The following is a 16,965-nucleotide window of genomic DNA, read 5'->3' as shown; positions in this document are numbered from 1 at the left end:
TTTAGAATACACAGTTCCAAAACCACAAATGTATTAGAGAAATGTCTCATGCCCTAAATCACTTGAAACCTCCACATCCTTTTTATTCTAGCCATGTAGCATCAGATCGGAGAACCCAGCATTGTGAACGAAGAAGATAAGGCCTGGAACAATGTCAAAGACCAGGAAGAAGACAGTAGAAAAATTCATAAGCATGATATTTAAGATCTCATTTTAGAACTATAGTATGCTAGTGCGTATATACATGTGTGCATGCATGTGTGTGCATGCATACATGTGTGACTTTTAGCTCAAAGCTTCTGCAACCTTAATATTTTATGATTTTGTGTGATTGGAGTGATTCAGGGTAGGACCCCTAGACTCAACGTGGGACTGGTTACCAGAAATGGCAAACATTATTACAATTATAGGGTTCAGACTTTGAGCCCCACCTCTGACCCACAAGAAAGAAGGAGGAGCTGTGGGGCTGGAGAGTGGGTTCTAGTAGAAATCCTGAATAAGCGTCTAAGAACTTCCCCGGGGTCACAAACACAGAGGACCTGGGACAGTGGCACATGCAGGGAAAGTAGGAAAGTGCTGTGTTGCCACTACCTGCCATTCAGGCGTCCTTGTAATAAACCAGTAGATGCCAGGGAAGTGGTTTCCTGGGTTCCTTGAAACATTCTAGATAATTATCAAACCTGCAGGGTGATCACAGGAAGTTCTGAACTTGTATCAACTGGGCAAGCATGTGGGTCATCTGGGCCATCATTTGTCGGGGAATCCAAAGTGAAGATGGTCTGTAAGGTTGAGCCTGGAACTCTTAGTGTTAATATAAATATTTAGTTGAATTTTTAAAATACTCTATTGTTATCAAAGAATAGAATGGTGTTGGTGAGAAAAAAAGAGATATTTGGTGTTAGAAGCCGGGTCAGGAAACACCAAGGAGCCAACAGGCATTGACCTAAACCAGATCTAAAGCAACAACCAGAACATCAGACAAGTCATGGAAGTGACAGCCACACAGGCTCAACTAGGAGGCAGGAAAGAGGAAGAAAGGCAAGCCAGACCTGACCCTGAGGTCAGCAGAGGGGAAATGGAAAGCCCTTGATAACAAAGTAAGAACCGAGCATAAATCTAACACAACTTCTCAGTCTCCCCAGAAAACAGCCCGAGGCCTGTGTGCTCAGCAGTCTAAGAAGTGTTTCAACCATCGCTGTTACAGAATGAAGCAGCCACTTCACCTCTGCATCCTTACACAGTGAAACACACACTTTAACAAATCAATAAATAAGACTAACTTCACTTTCATTTGCAAGTGGCACATTCAATATAGTTTACAATTAAATGATACCATGCTTTTAAGCTAGATAAAAATTCCCCGGGCTGGTCCTAAATCAATTGAGTGCCTCCTTCAAAAGGTGGAAATAGACACATGGACACAATAAAACCCCTGCTGGCTGAGGGGTCAACAGCTTCCTGGACATCTCTACTTACATCACTTTCTGGCAACCTTTTCACAGTTGGCCCTTCCTAAATAAGCATTAGACTGCCTGTGTCCAAAGGTCCTTAGTCTTACGTCATTGGACACACCTCCCACTTGGCTGTGAGCAGCCAGGATGCCTAGCCGAGTTAAACAGAGCTAGCATCTCAACAAGTATTATCTACAGGATTCTTGATGTAAGATCCACCAACTCTTCAAGCTTGGAGTCAACCCTTGGCTCTTTCAGCTGTTGAGAAAAAAAATATATATTTTTTATTGTGTGGCTCAGAGTAACTTCTCAAGCCTTCTGGGCTGATCCATGTTGTCTTGAGCTTCAATAAAGCACAACCTTAGCTGAACAGCCTTAGCTGTTCACCCTTGCTGAACACTTCCAAATGGAACATGAAAACAAGAGCAAGCAGCTCTTGCTACCCACAAAGACCTGCACTAAACCTACTCTGAACTGCTGTGTGGCTGGGATCCCTGTGAGTTCAGGTTCTACAACACTTGAGTTCCAGATTCTGAGGCACAAGATCCTCAACTGCACAAAACAACTAGGCTTGATGTAGTATCCAGGTGTGGAGGATTTAGAACATAATTGCATCAGTCCTAAAGCTCGCACTAGCTATTGACATCTCTCAACTAAATTATTTCCTCAAGACAGAATTAAGTAGGAAACCATGGAGAAATGCTTATGAAAATAGTAACTGTTCATTGAGCAGTGGTATTTGTATATACTGGCTGATCTTACGCTGCTTCACAGCACTGTAAACAGTTTTCTAATGAGAAAATTGAGGGTTGGAGATCAATAAGAGAATTTGCCGAAAGCCACTTCTGTGTGAGTATAGAAATATGGCCCCCCAAATTCAAGTGTTAAAAACTTAATATCCAGTCCAACAGAGCTGAGAGGCAAGACCTCCAATAGGTGTTTAGATGATGAAAGGTCCATCACATGGGAGGTGAGGCTGTTATAGAATCGGGTGTGCCTTCTCTGGGTCTCTCATCCCACACAATGCCTGCTGCACAGTAAAGTAAGAAGGCCCTCTCCATATTTAGCACCCCAGACCTTGTACTTCCAGATTCCAGAACTTTAAGAAATGAAGCTGTTCTTTATAGACTACCTCACCTCATGTATCCTATTACAGAAACACAAAACAAAGGTAGTCATATCACTCATTAGTCGACAAGATTTCATTCAAACTGACTCTTCAATCATTCAGGGGAAAAGTGCCCACTGGCAGAATTTCATTTTCATAGAAAGTAGCTGGATTGTATTCCAAATACTGATGTGATATGGAAGTTTAACTTACTAAGTACATTGAAAAGAAGAAAATTTAAGCTTTAGATGTTGGGCCAATGTGCAATAACAAGGTTGATATAATTTCTAAGCATCCCTGTCTCTTAGAAATAGTACTGAAGTTATTACAGGTGAAGTGGCCTGGATTTCCCTTGGAAATACTACAGTAGACAGGAACTGATGGGAGTGAGGACAAAACAAGAAGGCCCATGAGTTAAGAATTTTAAGTCAATTGGGCGGTGCTAGAGCATACATTGACTTTTTGTAGGGATCAAGTAAAGTCCTGAGCAAATGTGCACTGTTTGACATGGGCATGGTTGTGCCAAAGACCAATGCTTCAGCCCCATAAAAATGGCCAGGCTTTCCCAGCCAGCCAGAGACCTAGTCGACCTCCAGCCTATGATGACGTTCTGACCCAAGGGCTCATCCAGAAAGCAGGGAAAGCCAGTGTTTCAGCAAAACAGGCAGAACAGTGTTCCTGCAAGGAACACTCAGGCAGCATGGATCCTGTCCTGTCCGTAGGAGGGTCAGCCTTTCGTGTGGAATGAGCGCCTCTCGCACAAGCAAGGGCAATCTGCCTTATCTAGTTACCAAGTCAACTGTACATTTCATCCATAAATACCTCCTCCACAGTCACACGCAGAATTCAGTTTTGACCACATGTCTAGACGCCTCATGTAAAGTTGACATGGCCCAGTAAAGTCAACAAATAAAACTGACGGCCACCACATCTGAAGGAAAAGAAGACGACATAATCCGGGGAAAATCTCAAGAAGGATTGCTGCTGACCCTGGGTTAGCACTACAGGAGTTCTAAGGAAGTGCCCAGAACTGCCTCACAAACGTTGTGGCTCCCTCATACAACCCCACCTGACCCTGAAGTACTGCAGGGAACACAGGAGGGGACATTCATGGTAACAGACACAGTACAAACAGGGCAACTGGCTGCTTCCCCTTCCTGAAGATATTCTGAGTCCTGTAGCATTAGCTACAGTATTTTTTCTGTGTTTATGATAAATTGACATTTTGAGACCTACTAGTTCCTCTTCAAGGCCCAGCTAACTTCTGGAGACAGTGAAGATCTGGCCTGCCAGCATAACTTGTAAGACATTAATTCAGAACATGGAGTCGATGCCACCGTGTCTGCCTGGCTTTTACATTCCATGGGGCAACCATATTCATATAAGCACCTTGGCACCAGAAACCAGGCCACCAGAAGCAGCCTTTGCACCCAGGTGCATGGACATAATCACAATGGCCAGTCCTGACCTCTTTAGCCTTTCTGCCTGCCTCATAACATAGGCTTTTGACTTTAGCTCATGCTTTTCCTCACCCAGTTCTGCCCTCTGGCAAAGCCCAGGTGCTTCCCCACAGGGCCCTAAATGGCATGCCGTGCCTCTGGCCTCTTGATAACTGTGAGTAAAAATGTCTTCCTTCACGGCAGTCACCTCATGATCTACGGTGCTTGCCATACTTGATAAAAACAAATTCTGGGTGCATTTTAATATACCTACATTAAAATGCGTGTGCCAACTGCTCGGTCAGATGGAAGATTTTACATGTTGAACAAAATTTTGTTAGGCTTCTTCTCCTTATAGACGTGTGGAACTGTCAGGTGGCATTTAAAAAGCAATTTAATTACGTACTGCTGAAAAATGTTGTAATTACATGGGTGATTGGGCCAAATTTTTGCGGCTCCATAACATAGCTACAGTTTGACTTTTTGATGCAATAATTAATCTGGAAGAATATGCCACCTGGTGTTGCTTTCCCTTGTCACCCTCTACCATCCACACTATCGAACTTAACTAGGCAGTGTCTTCTTCACCAAGGAAAATCTTCACGTCTCTTTGATCCATTTAACCTTGACACACCAGCCAGGTGTGTTCTTTGAAGGTGTTTAAGGACTGAGTTCTCTGCATGGTGTAAGATTATGGGCAAATTCAGCTTCTTACCCATCCTCAGCTCATCTTAATCAGGCAACAGCTGAATTTTCAAAAGTGGAAAACAGGAAATATAATCAATATTTTAACTTACAGGATCCATTCCCTGCATAAAAGTAGACATGTCAAGTCACATTTTGCTTGGCTAAATGTCTAAGATTATCTTGATGAAAAATAGAATTACATGAAATATGCGTAGTCATGCTTGCTCTGCAAGTCAAGAATGTTCCCATTGAGCAGCTAGGAAGGATCTGGGCTGACGGAAAAATGTTTTCCTCATTCTAGTCCTGGCCCCACTCCCAATTTATCAACTTCAGATGCTGAGCGAACAGGAGAGCTTGGCAGCTGCTGGTAATACAGGCCAGGAAGAAGGTGGACCCAACTTTGGGGAAAGGCTTTCTTTTGTTAATGTTAGACAGTTTGATTTAATTTCTAAGTATTGAAAGTAAGCCATAATCATCCTGGAAGAACATTTAAGTAAGAATTTATGTCATTCTTAGCAAGATAGAAACTTTCTTAACAAAAGACATGACTCAAAACAAATATCAATGATTTTAGACCTTTTTGCTACTTATCCTATAAGTATCTATAACCACACCACCTCCCCAACATTCACCTCTCACCCTCCATCCCAAGCCCCATCCTTCAGTCTTTCTTGTTCCTGGCTTCCGGTTGGGTCCAGCTAAAGGGAGGTGCTAACAGGATCTTAAAGAAAATAAGTGGGAATTTATTGAAATGACTTACAGGATGCAATCCAACAATGGCTAGTTGTGATTGGGAAGTCCAAGCATCTAGTAGTTGCTCAGTCCCATGAAGCTGGGTGTCTCAGCTGGTTTTCTGCATATGCTAGGATCCTGAAGAAGGGATGGATGTGCTGACAGAGTGAGGGAAAGCAGGCAAAGAACGAACCCTTCCTTCTTCCATTGTCCTTACATAGGCTTCCAGGCAAATATGTGACCCAGATTAAAGGTGTGTCTTCTAGCCTCAAGTTCTGGATCAAAAAGGCACATTGTCTTCTTCCCTCAAGATTCAGATCACAAGTGTGCCCTCCATTTCTGGATTATAGTTTATTCCAGATATAGTCAAATTGGCAACCAAGAATAGCCATCACACTGTTCAAAGCATGATAGAAATGCCATACATTGTCTTGAAAATCTAGTGAAGACTCAGAAAATGGTGAAGAGGCCTAATTTAATATTAGTGCAGCCACAACAGGCTGCAGATTAATAATATTGGGACTAGGCCTCATCATTACAATAACCAGGAAAAGCCACAAACTGTACCCTGCAGGGGGCTAATCAGAATTGAGACAAACAAGTACTAAATGCTCTAGAGCATTAAGAATAGCTTACATAATCTGTATATAGATTGCCAATTTCCTTGCAGCAATGCCAGTACCAATCACTGTTTGATAAGACTTCTGTTGCCTCACTCCTGTCCAATCAAGAGTTCAACCCCCATCTAAATCTGGAATTCCCCTATCTCCCCCATCCTTTACTCCTTAAAAATCCTGCCTCAACTGAGCCCAAGGCTCTCCCTGATCCAGCTGTTGTGTTGGAATGGACTGAGAGCCCAAGCTCGAGCTTGCAATAAAGGCTCTTTGCTTTTGCATATGAACTCAGACCCCTGGTGGTCTCTGGGGGGCTCATGATGCAGGCATAACAATGACAGAGAAAAGCATAGTTCATCTTGGAAAACACCTAAATCACCACCAAGAGAAACTCTGATTTAGCCAGGTGAGCATACCCTAACTCTCTAAATCCTTTAAAAATGGAGAGACTTTCCCAGCAGTAAGGGAGCTATGATCATGGAAAACTGGTCATAAAGATGAAAAGTAACTGGCTTTGAAGATGGAGAGTGAGGATAATTAACCAAGGATGTTGACAACTTAAACCAGAAAAGACAAGAAAACAGAATCTCCTGTAGAATTTCCAGAAAGTACAAGGCCCTACTAGAACCTTGATTTTAGCCTAGTGAGATCTATACTGGAACTTTGGAGTAGACTGTTGTAAGATAATAAATTCTGTTTTGGAGTAGGGACCATAGCTGATTGGTACAGCAATGGCCTAGCATGCACAGACCTGGAATTCAACTGTCAGGACCACAAAATGGGGGGGTAGGGATGAGGGGACAGGGGTATGTGTATCCCTAAAAAGGCTGTAGTTGGTTATAGCAGCTTCAGGAAACTAATACATATATCATATTATCTCCAAAACAAATCAATAAGAGGTGGGTAATGTTATTCCTATTTACAGACATTGATGCTATGCTTCAAAGGAAGCTAAATGATACCCCAGTTAAGTCTAAGATAGAATACAATCCTAGATTTTTTTGGAAGCTAATCTCATTACTTTTTCTACTAGTATAGAGGAGATGTGCTCAAAAGTAAAGATACAGCATTTCCTGACAACTGTTCCTAAGGACACAGCTGAAAAGCTTGATGTTACTCTCTTGGTAGAAGGCACAGATTTTCTGACTGTCTACCTAACCATCCAGAGCACCCCAGGGAATGGCAAGAAGAGCCCAGATACTCCATAATGCCAGTAGTGACAGACAGGAACATAAAGCTGGAATTGGAAATCGCAAAGAAGGTTGTCTGTCTCTGGAGAGAAGAGATGCATCAAAATGTCAGCAAAAAATGAAGTGCCCACAAGCGAGTCCCAAGAAGGATGGCATAGATAATAAGACTCCAGTACAAGGAAGGTGAAACAGGGCAAGCATTTTTCAGGAGGACACAGTCCTGGGGGAGGAAGAGGGGAGCTGATACAGACTGTCTTCCACTTCACATAAGCTCTGTTAGCCTGATGTGGTATACTGATGGTTTTAGTCCCAGGAAATAACACACTTGTTACAATGAAGGATCTCAGAAATATTTGCTACAAGAAATGAGATCATGGGTGAGTACTTTTACTAAGTATATTTCCATATCAGACAGGGCTTAAATTAATCAGAGGGAACAATAAACCCAGCTACAGTCCTGTAAGTCTATTACAAGTCTACTGCATTTGATGAGTGTGCGTGATAAGGGCCTGAAATTCAAATAAATAATCAGTTAAAACAGAATGAGTAGGTAGTGAGAAGTGAAAAGGTCCTCTGAGAGTAAACAAAGAAGCACAGGAGAAAAGAACTATATACACAGAACGGGAAGGCTATGTCAAGGGCCTGCTGGAGCTAGTTTTGCACAGTTGAGGTTGGAATGGGGATCACCTAGCTGTAGATGAAAAAGAGGGAAGCACTGGGGAGATGTGCATTGAGAAGAGAAACTGGACAGGCCTATGTTTCTGACATTTAGGATTGAAAACTGTGACAGCTATTCTTGGTTGTCAACATCTGGAATGAACTACAATCTAGAAGTGGAGGGCACACCTGAGAGATTATTTTTGCTTGGTTTGAAGTGGGTGAATCCACTTCCAGTCTCTGGACCTATGAGGTAGGAAGACTCACACCTTTGATCCTCATCTCAAGGCAAGAAGACACACCTTCTGCTGGAGGCCTATATAAGGACATGGAAGAAGGAAGTTTTGCTCTTTGCCTGCTTGCTCTTGCCTTGCTGGCAAGTCCATTCCTTCACTGGCATTAGAGACTACTTCTTTGGGGTTCCATCATCTACTGAAGACCAGCTGAGACATCCAGCCTCCTGGACTGAACAACTTCTGGATTCTTGGACTTTCCACTCACAGCCAATCATTGTTGAATTAGTTGGACCACAGCCTGGAAGTACTTCTAATAAATCTCCTTTCTAAATATATTGAAAGAGAGATTCATTCTAGAAGCTCTGCTACTACAGAGACCCTGACTAATACAAAAGCTTAACCCAGAACCACTGTCAACAATCCAGCATTCATAAAGCAGCAACCAAATCCCAGGCCTATAGTTGAGCTTGTTTTGTTCAGCTTATAATGTTTTCCTAAATTCTGAATTACTTCCCAACATAGAAAATTTTAGAGATATCACCTAAAAATGACCCTATGGTCTTACTGACAACAGGAAGCCCACATTCAACATTCACACATGGAAACACTTGGTTCGAACTATATAGTCAGTGGGGCCATCTCCACCCTACAAAAGGTTCCAGTTCACTGCCCCACCCAGCCTGGGTGAGTCATGTAAGTTACCTGCTCTACCCTAGCTTGGATTTCAGCTTCTGTGCCCTGCTAATGGCAGTGAGAGCCTTGGAAGTTCTTAATGGAATGAAATTTAGACAGAGAAGCTGGGAGAATGAATTGGAGTACTTTAGGTAACTTCAGCATTTTCAAGTGTTCGCTCCATGCCAGGCATTGTGCTAGGCACAGAAAAGAATCGATGAGAACCTGTTTTGCTTCCAGAGCAAAGCCCAGGAATATGATAATCCACTGGGTGGCTGTTTCGGGCACCAGCAAAAGCTGGGGCTCAGGCACAGGAAAGAATTAAAGTGCAAGTGAGACATTTGGGAGGAAATCAACTAGTTATGGGTGATAAAGAAGGAAGAATCTCGACCATGACATTATACCTACTTGTTCGGTTGGATGTAATGAAGAAGACAAAAGCAACCCTATGAGATTACTCAGAGAGAAGCAAAGGTCCGAAGCATGATGTGAGATGAAAACTATGCCCCTTGAAAACAGAAGGGATCACACAGGCCTCGCCCCTGCTTTTGGCTCGCCTCCTCTTGAGTAATGCGGGGCTGGCCCTGCCTGCCTGTACATTCAGGAATTGGATTACTATACTGTTAACAAATAAAGGAAATGAAGCAATATTCACTCAGCCCTGCGTGAGAGGACTCTATGTGGGGCCCAGTCAATCCAAGCATTGCTTAAATATTAAGCTGTGAAGCAAGAGCTGCAGTTGTGGACCAGGACTAAGCTGTCCAAGAAACAGGAACAATTGCACACGGCTCTTCATAAGGTTTGCAGCCACAATGGTTTCTTAACTCTCCAGGGAGCACTGTAAGAATTGTCTTTGAAAAGGTAGCAACAGTCCTACCCAGTTATGAACCAGAACAACAACCAGCAGCCAGGCAGAATAACCCTAATAAGGATAGAGTAGTGGCACACATACATGGGTGATAATCATCAGCTCTCTAATTGGATTTAAGACCCACTCAAGAAGAGGGAAACTATGCCTGGTACTGGAAACTTAGTCAACTACTCTGGGGTAGTGAAGTCATGGATCTTCAAAGAGAACCTACAACCACTACTTTACTAAACCAACATAATACCTAATAATCTGAATATGTGTCCAAATACCCACAGATAAGTGTAGTCTGCCACCCTAACCAAAGAACCTTTTCTTTGCAACAGATGGAGACCCCTAAAGAAAATCACAACCAATCAAAATGCCGAGTTATGGAGCCCAGTCCCAATGAATACATCTATAAAACATGCCTGCACCTAAGGCTGGGAGAACATTTCAGAAGGGGGCACAAAGATTGTAAGAGCCAGAGGATCGGGGAGTCTGCAGTGAGATTGTGTCTCCTAGTCGAATCAGAAGCTACACACATGAAGTCTCACCAACCTGACTGCCTAAACATGAGCTGAACAAGACGACACCAGCAGACATGCCAAAGTGGATGGGGAAAAGCCCGCAGGGCCTCAACCCTGCACGAAGAACCTTAGGCAACTAAGGAATGCTGAGAGTGGAAGAAACATTGTTTCCCAGGGAAGAGCATGCAAGTTGTTTATCCAACACCAAATGGTCAGCCTTGAACACATACAGACAAGTAACACTATACTGGCTGAGCAGGTTATATTTAGGAATATATGCATATAACAACAATTAATAAAAATTAATTGGGGGGTATACAGAAAGGCTTGAGGGAGGAAAGGGAAGAGGGAAATGATGTAATTATAATCTCTAAAATAAAAAGAGTAATGAAAAAATTACCAATGAAGACTTCATAATGAAGACAGGATTCCCTTTGCTGCTGAGAAATTCCCTCCAAGCTTAAGTGCTTTGATATATATATATATATATATATATATATATATATATATATATATATAATGATAAAGCTGATTATTTCACCAAGCAAAAAACAAAATTTATATTTACATAAAGGAAATATTTTGCCTTCAAAAAAGGAAACTGCACATCAATGAACTGAAAGTTAAGGATTTTGAATGGAGCACACAAAACATAAACAAGCCTTGTTTTCTGTTTGCTTCCATTTTTTCATTGCCAGGGGAACTTGATTCCTCAGGGTCTAATGCACTATAGATAAAAACAAATGACTCCCTGTGACTCCTATTCTCTGCTACATTGTGCATGGCAGGCCTCTAGGCAGGTTTCGTGTAAGGTCTGCACAAATCCGTGTGGGCCTAGCCACAGACCCTCTGGAAAGGGAGGTCTCCAGTGAATTAACCGGGTCACACAGCGAGGGTCAGCTTAGGCCCAGACTTCCTGAATCTGGTATTTGTTTCTTTGGGTGGATGGATGGATGCATGCATGGATGCATGGATGCATGGATGGATGCATGGTTGAGATGCAGGCTGCCATGTAGCCCAGGAAAGACTCCAAGAGAAGGATAACCTTGAACATACATAAGTGCAGATAACCTTGAACTCCTAATCCTTTGGCCTCCATATCCCAAATGTTGGGATTTATAGGTATTTAAGCCACCACACCTGGCTTCCTGAATCATTAAAATGATCACAATAAAATTACTCATCAGGCCAAAGTACACTGGGATTCAAAGGTACATGAAAGAAAGTTATGAAGGGTGGAGTGTCGCTGTAAACAGACTGGTCAATTACTTTGGCTTGCCATTATCCAGAATCCAGTGTGTGGGTTCTCAATGAGAAAAGACTCTTTAATTACGAGTTATATATCTGTTGTTTGAACCTAGACACTGAATTCGATCCTTTAATAGTCAGGACACAATGAGATACACACAGGCACAGGTGTGTCAGGTTCCCTAACAGCTCACATCTCTCCTATGTCTGACCTGATGGCACAGTTACCCATTCACTAGGAAGCTTTATCTGAGGGCATGCCATGAGTCAGGACACTCAGATTCACATTTCAGATTGTACCAGATAAGGCCCATCTTTAACCATTGTGGGACATGCTTTCTTCACACCAGGACAAAGGACTGGGCTATATGGATTAAAGGCCTCTTACTTCCTAAAACTGCATTACCTTCTCATCGAGGAGAAAGAAGAGGTGAGAGTTCACAGCAGATATCCATTGGGGCTATTTGTCTATTGATTCCTCAGATTAAATATCTGGGGCAAAGAATGGCAAGGTCAAATACTTAGGCCTGCAACATAATCAGAATAGAAAGCCAATGTCCCATTTCTGTACCATTATTCTCTGGGAAGCAGCTATGGTTAAGTGCATGATCCAAGGCATAAGAAATGCATGGGGGAGGGCATCATTTGTGGAAAGTTTGCTGTGTGGAAGATATTGTAACATATACTTTATGCAATTTCTCATAGCAATCACTGTAGAGAGAATTGTAGACCCCATTTTATAAGCAAGAAAATGGAGGCTATAGGACCAGGGGTATGTCACTTTGAGCTCAGAAAGGCCTTTAAGGTGAATTCTCTTGAACTTGAAGGCTTTTCTCTCTCTATTATTTAAAATAAGCGTAGATTTGAGGGACTGGGAAAATCTCATGATAATCCAAATTTAGACAGCTGAAGAATAGGGTGGGCTTCATCCATCTCAAGTGTCATTCACATGCTCACATGCGCACAGAAGCACAGACAGATTACAGGACCAACACTCCCACGGAAAGCTCTCACTGTCTATACTGGAGGTTTAGTTGGCTTTAGGCCTAGTCTGGGTAGCTTTTAGTAAATTGCCCACCATTCTCCTATTTACCAAATCTCCAGAGTCAAAAAGTTTTGTGATGGTTGAGAGGCAGGGTGAAAATAAAAAGAGGGAAATGTTCATCTAGAAATGCTTTGTCACAGGTTCTGTCTCCATTATTTACAAGACATTTCCTGTATTACAACACATCTGATTGACAAGCCTACACATGGGCAAAAGAAACTTCTGGAATCCTACTTTCCTATCAAGATGGTATCTTTTTCCTGGTGGGCCAGACCCACAACAGACCCAAGAGCCCTTACTGGCATTTTGTACTCCCAAGTCCCCGTGTGTTTATGGAGTTGCCCCGCCAAGTTCAAAAGAAGTAATTCATCTTAAACAGTCGTTTCCCTAGCCTCCAGCTGTCTCCCTGATGGCATAACAAGCCACCCTGTCCAAGTCATCCAGCAAACCTTTGAGGTACCAGATCAGGGGACACAGGGCGATGGCCAATACTGGGAAGAGAAACAGATGAGATCTAAAAATGGTCAGTAGTGCATCCCTCCACATCAAGTTCAGTTTGGGTGCTTTTCAAGTGTGGGGAGGTGTTAGGCTTGCTTTGTGGGGTGGGGGGGGGGCTTTTTTCTCCTCCTTAGGTGAAGCAGATGTCCAAAGAAGCCCAGAATAGAGGACACAATGGTAGTTAAAGGAAATGTTAAACCCCAGAAACCAAGTTGCCTAACTGGTAAGGCAAAACCCTTTCTACTAACAGGGTATCTAGATAGATTGGGTCCCATTCATCTGAATGAAGGAAAAATCTTTACCTTCACTGCCGTCTGCTTGAAATTTAACATTTTCTTCGAGTTTTGTGTAGGCAGTCAGGCACAGCAATACCAGCAGCATTATGACCTTTTAAAAAGTATTTTCTTACACTACAGGGTGTGCCTATGTCTTGAATTCTATGTTCCCTAGTATTTCAAAATTGTAGCAGTTCTTTGCTTTTAAAAACATACATTACGTGGTATTCTTCTAATATTTTAGCAGCTGTTTTCTTTCATCATAGTCTTCCTTTAATTGTGTGCTTTTTGAGAGGGGCTGCCGAGGTGGCTCAGTGGTTAGGAGCTCTTACAGAGGACTTCCTTCTAGATGACTGGGGTTCTATTCCTAGCACCCAGATGACAGCTCGCAGCCATCTATAACTCCAGTTCCAGGGGTCTGATGGGTATTAGGCACACACCTGTTGCACAGACATACATGCACGCGAAACAGCCACATACACATGACATAAAATAATAAAGTTTTAAAGAAGAAAGGAAAACTCTTCTAAGAGTCCCTTCGTTTCCCCCCAAACTCAAAACTGCCCAAACCTGACACAATAATGGGTCAGAATCCTGCGTCTACAGAACCCTGCGCAAACTCGCTGGAGTCCGTGAGCCCTAGAAGCTGGGGTGGAACTCCTCGGGTAAGTAAAGGAAAGATAGAAAAGGTCCCACCGAAGAGCCTTTCCCTACTTTACACCAGTTGCCAATCAGGCCAGCCTGTGCTCCTCCGCTGACTCCCAGCTTCCCGGGCACCCTCCCCGCCACCCCCCATCCCCCGCGACTCTCTGACTGCACCGGGCTCAATCTCAACCTCTGCAGGCAACGCGCGGAGCTGAGTGACAACCAACAAGTGGAACTAACGCTCCTGAAATTCCCACGCACTAAGACCACAGGTCCTGGCGGTGTGGGTGGGGAGGGTGCCATGGCCACCCTCTCCGCATTGCTGAGGCTCGGCCACTCCCGAGAAAGCTCTAGAGTCCCAGATCCGTGTGCTGGAAGCGGTGGGTGTCAGGGGTTGGGAAGGAAGAGGGGCGGCCGGGAGCGCAGCGACTGAGCAGAGACAGCGAGCGGGCTGTGAGGGGTGACAGCGTCCCAGGGCCAAGGGCCAGAGCTCTGTGGGATGCGTCTTACCGGGCTGAGCGACACCGTGGGCCCCAGCGCTGGCGCAGCAGAAACTTCAGTGGCGCTGGAGCTCTGGCTTCCCTGGGGCCCCGCCCGGCTGCGGGGGGGGGGGGGGGGGCGGGGCGGGGACGGAGGACGGGAGCGGGGACAGTCACACACACCCCCCCCATACACACACACACTCACGCCCAGGAAAGGCCGCCCCGGGCGTTGCCCAGTCCTGAACCGCTTAAGGAGCAAGCACCCTGGAGCAGGCACTGTCACCGGAGACCTGGGTGGCCCTTGCTCCCTGGCCACAACCGTGCTCCGTGCCGCGCGACTGTTCCCACGCAGCCCAGACGCTTTTCCCACGCCGGTAGTGCAGACAAGGCCACTGCCACTCAGAGCCGCGCGGTGACCTTCCTCGGGAACCTGCTGATCATGGGGAATTGTACTCTTGTCGTCCAATGGGTCACGGTTCCGCCCCTTCTAGGGAGGACTGTTCTAAGGTTTGCAAGCTAGAGCCCGTGGCCTTCTGTATTTATTAAAGCAAATACCGTCCCTAACGTTGCCACCGTCTCAGCTTTAAAAACTTCAGAGAATATGCAAATGCCACTAGCTTAAAAAAATAAATAAATAAATAAAACGTAACTATGTTTCTTTTACACTTGTTTGGTTTTGTACGTTTTAATAGTTTTTGAGTCCCTTGTTTCAAACTTTCTGTCTTCACTCTGAAGGATCTATGGTAAGATCAGCTGGTCACATGACTACAAATGCAGACTGTGGGTTTAATGGTAACACCATGACACTTGCACCTGCAGTCTGCCTCCTCCGTGACTTTCTGCCGTAACCATTTCCAGGTAAAGAACCAGGAAACAAAACAAAATATAATCTGTCTTTTACTGACAGATCTATTGCTGGTAACAGTGTATTAAGACTATGTAAAATTCCTTAATGCTTGCCATAATCTTATCTAAAACTGAACTTAGTTTACCAATAAAATGTTTCACATACTTGAAAGTTAGGCAAGGAATAAGGCATCAGAAAATTGTTCAGGCCTGGGCACAGACCGTTCACTGTGGTATGGTACTGCACCCAGCACGAGAGGCTGGCATCTCTGCTTCCTGCCTCCTAAATGCCAGCAATTGTAGCCGAAATGTTTGACCAAAAATAAAACTCTACACACAAGTATTTCCAAATTGATTCACCTTACTCTCCATTTCTCCTTCCTTCTCCGTCCCCATGAAGAAAGCCCTGGTTCCTGTGGAAAGGAATCAGGGGGCTATCTGCTTAACAGGGTATGAGCTAAACAGTTCCCACGCACTGGGGTGTCTGTGTATCATTCTATTATCTCAAGACCTGTCTTTCCATCAGAGAGCAGGGGTTGGGACTTGCCTACCAGACATTAAGGGTGAGCGCTGAGAATTTACTCCATTGCCATTCTGCTTTAATTTTTCTTACATTTTATTTACTTTTTGTGGGAGGGGGGTGTATACGTGTGTGCCCTTGGTGTACAGGTGGAGGTTAGAGAAGAACTTCCTGCAGTCATCTGTCCTTTCCACCAGGTGGTGGATCCCAGGTCATCAGGCTTAGAACCAGGCGTCTTTACCTGCTGGGCCACCTCACCAGCCTTTCATCATCAGATGGGGATGGCAATTCTCCCAGTCCTTGCCTGCTGAGTGCCAAGTAAGGCCCATGGCTGCTGTCTGGACCTGCACTTGATTCCTACCCATATGAAGTTTCCAGAGTGAAGAGTGTGCAGTTAGGGAGCTGGGAAACTAAGAGAACTATTAAAGGATGACTAGAGGGCATGTGGGGGCAGGGCCAGGACTACATGGGGGGAGGGAGGGCTAAGACTACAAGGGGAGGTGCTGGGGCTCAGAAGAACAAATCCCTATTCAAGAAGATGCAGGGAAAAGGAAATACATGGGTTCTGGGGAACCTAGCATGTGCTAGGAAGGGAGGGCAGGCAGCAGGAATCAGCAGCAATAAAGAATGGAAGGGAGAAAGGAAGACTGTGTCAGGAGTGAAGACCCTGGAATAAGGGTAAGGCAGCGTGATTCTGTGGGTATGCAGCTTTAAAGGCACCTGCTTGCAGCCCATTAAGCAAGCCCCGCCCTCATCCCCCGAAGCAAATGCTTCCCTGGGTGAATGTGTAGCTAGAGAAGTGGCTTCTTCTGCCCCAGTAAACCCTCCTAGCTGTGACAGTCACCCATCCAAAGAGATGCTAATCATCACCAGCTGCTACGAGACTTATTGGGAGCTGGGGGCGGGGAATTTCTGGACTGAGCGGCACACACTGTCTGTTCTGCCAGACCACCAGGAAGTCCCCTAACCGGAAAGGAAGTGAGCAGAAATACAGAGAATATGATTACTTTTTCACATGGGACCTTTAAAAGGTAGTTACGATCTCTCTTAGACTGCTGCTTTCCTCACAGCCAAACTGCTTGTAAAATAACCAAACTGCTATCAAGCTACAAGGCGGTCAGAGCTTCTTCATCTGCATCACAGATCAAATTGTTTTCCAGGAAGAAAACACGAGTGAACTTCACAAATACCAAGTGCCCCAGCCCAATTAGCATTCTTGGTTGCAAGTAAGAAATCAGTTAGG

At 44.3% G+C, this 16,965-nt stretch overlaps 1 protein-coding gene across 1 annotated transcript in view; it reads right to left on the bottom strand.

Moving 5' to 3' along the window:
• Positions 1-14,492, bottom strand: part of Sqor (sulfide quinone oxidoreductase) — a 39,686-nt gene extending 25,194 nt beyond the window's left edge. The window contains exon 1 of the mRNA XM_028878742.2: positions 14,385-14,492. The gene's annotated coding sequence lies outside the window, so the exon portion shown is untranslated. The remainder of the gene's footprint in view (positions 1-14,384) is intronic.
• Between the last annotated feature and the right edge of the window lie 2,473 nt (positions 14,493-16,965).

This window comes from Peromyscus leucopus, chromosome 4 (genome assembly GCF_004664715.2).
Source record: "Peromyscus leucopus breed LL Stock chromosome 4, UCI_PerLeu_2.1, whole genome shotgun sequence".
Taxonomy (NCBI): Eukaryota; Metazoa; Chordata; class Mammalia; order Rodentia; family Cricetidae; genus Peromyscus; species Peromyscus leucopus.
This window is presented reverse-complemented; position numbering and strand designations above follow the sequence as displayed.